General features: G+C 35.5%; 1 non-coding gene across 1 annotated transcript; it reads right to left on the reverse strand.

Annotated features, from left to right (window-relative positions):
- Positions 1 to 634: 634 nt before the first annotated feature.
- On the reverse strand, positions 635 to 737 carry LOC114096491 (U6 spliceosomal RNA). The gene has a single exon (XR_003583434.1). It is a non-coding gene; the product is annotated as a U6 spliceosomal RNA (small nuclear RNA).
- Between the last annotated feature and the right edge of the window lie 4146 nt (positions 738 to 4883).

Consider the following 4883-nt stretch of genomic DNA (forward strand, 5'->3'; position numbering starts at 1 on the left):
GGTAGGGGACAAAGGGAAAGGTGAGGAGGGATATTTGTATGATGGAAAGGTTGTATTTTGATTATCAATTTCAATATCCTGGTTATGATATTATACAATAATTTTACAAGTTTTTATTATTGGAGGAATGTTTTAGTCAGCTTCTTCACTACTGTGACCAAAAGACTCACTCGACAAGTACAATTGGAGGAGGAAAACTTATCTGGGGGCTCATGGTTTCAGAGGTCTCAGTCCATAGGTAGTCAACTCCAATCCTCAGGGCCTGGGAGGAAGCAGAACACCACAGCAGAGAAATGTGGCAGAGGAAATCAGCTGGGAGCATAGTGCCTGGAAGGAGAGAGAGAGAGAGAGAGAGAGAGAGAGAGAGAGAGAGAGAGAGAGAGAGAGAGAGAGAGAGAGAGAGAGAGACTAGGACAAAATATAACCCCCAAAGTCATCCACCCAGGGACTTACCTCTTCTAGCCACACCCTACCTGTCTACAGGTACCACTCAGTTAAATATTAAAATTTACCTTTTTTATTAAGTGAATAGTTCCATGACACTCCATGATATGTTGTGGAACCATCACCATCCATCATCAAATTCTCCATCTTCTCAAACTGAGACTTCATTCAACAATAATTCCCCATTCCCTCAAATATGGAATGCTTCATGAATTTTTATGTCATTCTTGTGTGGGGTCCATGCTTATATCTGTATCATTTCGATTTTGGTATGGGTGCTACCAAACTGGGACCCCCAATCCTTTTCTTTTGGTGGCTGCTTTTCCTACCTATATGTGAGAATATCAGGGTGGTAACACATAGATGTCAATGGATGTCATTCTTGATAGCCTTACGGTTTGCTTAACATTCAGTGGTTAGGAGAGTTAATTGCAATGATTATTTTGCCTTGACACAGTTTCACAGATATTTTGAAGATTAGGTTTATAAATACCTTCAAGTGGAAATATCCATCTCCTCTTTCTATTATTTTTTGTTTGTTTGTTGTTGTTATTTGCTGTATGGTTGGGTAACTAGGGATGCTCATTTTATTTATCCTAAAATGTTGTGCCAGGATTGTACAGACACAGAGAATTTCTGAAAGAAGTTCTATTCCTTTATAATGCAAGAAATCAACTATTTTCGTAAGTTGTTCATGATAATCTTTGTTTTCCCCTTTTTAAATGCATAGGATTCTAAGCCTTCTGCCTTAAAAGCTTTCCTCTATAATTCTTTTAAAAGTAACTTGAACTCTGGAAATATTTAGTAGAATGTATTCTACCTAATTTCTTCAATTTAGTTGGGGATAGGTATTTTTAAACCTGGGCTAGAAATTACAACAAACTCTTCTGAAACATTTTGAGTGCTTAACATTTTACCTTCCTGTGGAAACTGATTGAACTTTGTTTTTAAAATAGACTTTAATTTTTTGAAGAGATTCAGATTTACAGAAAAATTGAGAAGATAGTGTTTAGAACTCCTATATATCTCATGTCCAGTTTCTACAATTATTAATATATTAGTATGACACTTTTATTATAATAATAAATGTATGTTAATACTTTAATTCATTATTATGATTATGATTATGATTAGTAGTATTTTGGTACCAGTGATGGAACCTAGAGGTGCTTAAACACTGAGCTACATCACCCGCTCTTTTTATATTTTATTTAGAAACACAGTCTCACTGCGTGGCTGAGGGCCTCCAAGTTGCTGAGGTTAGCTTTGAACTTGTGATCCTCCTGCCTCAGCCTCATGGTTGTGTTACTGTGCCTGGCTTACTACATTATTATTAACGTAGGCCCATAATTCCAAGTTTCTTAGTTTGTACCTAATATGTTCTCTCCACCCCAGGATTCAGTCTAGTATATCACAGTATATACTATGAAACTGTGGAGTTTCTCAGACTTTTCTTGTTTTTTTATTATTTTGACGGCTTTGCGGATTACTGGTCAGTTACTTAGTAGGATGTCCCACTATTGGACTTCATATGATTTTTTTTTTCTTTAACTAACACAGACTTATCTGCCATTTTAATCACAGGGAGTACTGGCCTGTTTTGTTAGATAAAGAAGGTCAATGTAGGCATGGGCTCTGGACTGATTAGTTTACAAATGAAGGCAAATTCTCAGGTAAGCTGTTTCCTACCTTAAGGAACTGGCAACTTTGGGAGAAGCAGTTCTTCCCTGGGTCCACAATATACCAAGATGTCAAAGCATCAAAAAATACAGGAAATAAAAACACAATTAGTACACAACCATTAATCCTCTCACTATCTCTGTTGTGGTGGTTTTTCCAGAATGTCATGTCATTGGAATCATGTAGACTTTCCAGATTGTCTTATTTCACTTAGCAATGTGCACTTGAGATCATTCCATGGGCTGATAGCTCATTTATTTAGACTGGCAAATAATATAATATTGTATGGATGTGCCACTTTAAAAAAATCTATTCAATTGCTAGGCGAGATCTTGATTACTTACAGTTTTTGATGATTACAAATAAAGCTGCCATAAACATTTATGTGCAAGATTTTGTGTGGATGTATTTTTTTAAATCAGTTGGGTAAATATCTAGGAGTATAATTGTTGTACCATCTAAGACTATCTTTAGCTTTGTGAGAAACTGCCAATGTCTTCCATAGTGTTTGTACCATTTTGCTTTCCCACCAGCAATGAATGAGTTTCACATCTTTGATGGGAAAATATTTCTTTAGATCTTTTGCCCATTTTTAAGTGGATTTTAAATTTTCTCATTGCTAAGTTTTAAGAGTTATTTGTATATTTTAGATACAAGTCCTTTATCAGTGACATAGTATATTAGGGGTGTGTGTGTGTGTGTGTGTGTGTGTGAGAGAGAGAGAGAGAGAGAGAGAGAGAGAGAGAGAGAGAGAGAGAATGAACCATGAAAGATGGAAGTTAGTGATTAGCTCAGTCTATATCTAAAGGCCTTTGTTTAGCTTTTTCAGTGCTGTGACTTGACAAGAACTATTAAAGGAAGAAATGTTTATTTGGGGGCTCACAGTTTCACAAATCTCAGTCCATGGATGGCCAGGGCCATTCCATGCTTTGGGGCTCGAGATGAAGCAGAACATCATGGCAGAAGGGTGTAGAGGAGGAAACAGTTGAGAACATGGCACAAGGAAACAGGGAGAGAGCTCCCCAAAAGCTCATGTGTGAAACAATGGGAGACAGTCTAGAGGTGAAATAATTGGGTTATGAGATCCTTAACCTGATCACAGTGTGTTAATCCCCTGATAGGAATTAACTGAGTGGTTACTGTAGGCAGGTAAGGTGTGGCTAGAGGAAGTTGGTCTTTGGAGGCATGCCCATGGGGAGCTCTCTCCCTGTTTTTAGAGTTCTGACTTTTAGGGCAGAAGAAGATGGGCTCTCCAGCTCCAGAAAAGAAAGCAAATCACCTTTCCTCTATTTGTTTCATTCTGGTCCTCAACTGATTGGTTGGTTCCAGCTCACATTAGGTAAGGGCAGATCTTCCTTATTCAGTCCACTGACTCAAAAGCTAACCTCTCTTGGATCCAATCTCATAGATAAACCCCCAGCTATTTGGGTGTCCCTTAACTCAGGTGAGTTGGCACCTATGATTGACACGTGGTTTGCAAATATTTTCCTCCTGTATGTGGCTTGTCTTTTCTTCTTTTAAAAAGTCATTTTTCATAAACATAAGTTATTGTTTTAATAAAGTTGAGTTTAGCATTTTCTTCATTTGTGAATTTTTCTCTTGAGTTTCCATCTCACTGCTTACATTATCCATCTGTTTTGGCATGCTGTCTAGCTCTTGTGTTAGATTCCTTAACATATTAATCATAGTTATTTTAAATTGTTTATCTGATAAATCCAAAATCCACACCATATCTGAGTCTGGATTTGATGCTTGCCTTTACTTTTCAGACTGTATTTTCTTGCATTTTAGCCCACTTTTAAATTTTTTTGATTGTCCAAAGATGGGCAATTTTACTTTTGTGATATATCTGATATATACAAAACATACAGAATATATATTTAAAAACATAATATTTCTTCTATGAGGTAAGCCATTCTTTGTTTTAAACTTCACAAACTTGGTACAATGCTGTGTGTATTTGTCTAAAAAATTTTCTTAAATATTATGTTTCTAAGATTTATTCTTGTTGACACACAAAGTTTCAATTCATTTTTACACATGTCAGTACACCACTGTGAGTGTGTATGTGCATGTGTGTGTATGAAACTTGGGGTTATTCATGTTTTACTGCTATTACAATAGTTTTATGAACCATTTTATACAACTCTCAGTAAACTTTTTAAAGAAACTACTGTGTTAGTGCATGTGACCCTTCAAGCATATAATATGTCATTCATTTTTTATTCATTTATATGCAATTTTTTTTCTGTTCTTCAGACTGAATAATTTGAATTAACCTATTTTGTGTTCACTGATTCTTTCTTCTGGCTTCTCAAATCTGCTCTTAAACCCTTCTAGTGAGTTTTTTTTTTTTTTTTTAGTTCACTTATTGTATTTTTAAATTCCAAAGTCTGTATTTGGATTCTTTTTTTTTTTTATAATTTCAGTCTACTTGTCAGGAATTTCAACTTGATGAGACTTTGTTCACATGTTTTCCTTTAGTCGTTTGACATGTTTTCTTTTAAATCTTTGAACATACTGGAAATAGTTGATTTAGAGTCTTCACCTAGTAAGCTCACATCTGGATTTCCTCAGGAATAGTTCATAATTTCATTTTTTTCCTCTTTATTCAGCCTACTGTCTCTGTCTTTGAATGCCTTTTAATTTTTGTTGTAATTGACATTTTGATAATGATTTGGTAACTCTGGAAATCAGGTTCTCATCATTTGTGATTACTAATTGTTACAGTAGTAGTTTGTTTAGTGACATCTCTGAAT

This window comes from Marmota flaviventris, chromosome 4 (assembly GCF_047511675.1).
Source record: "Marmota flaviventris isolate mMarFla1 chromosome 4, mMarFla1.hap1, whole genome shotgun sequence".
Classification (NCBI taxonomy): domain Eukaryota; kingdom Metazoa; phylum Chordata; class Mammalia; order Rodentia; family Sciuridae; genus Marmota; species Marmota flaviventris.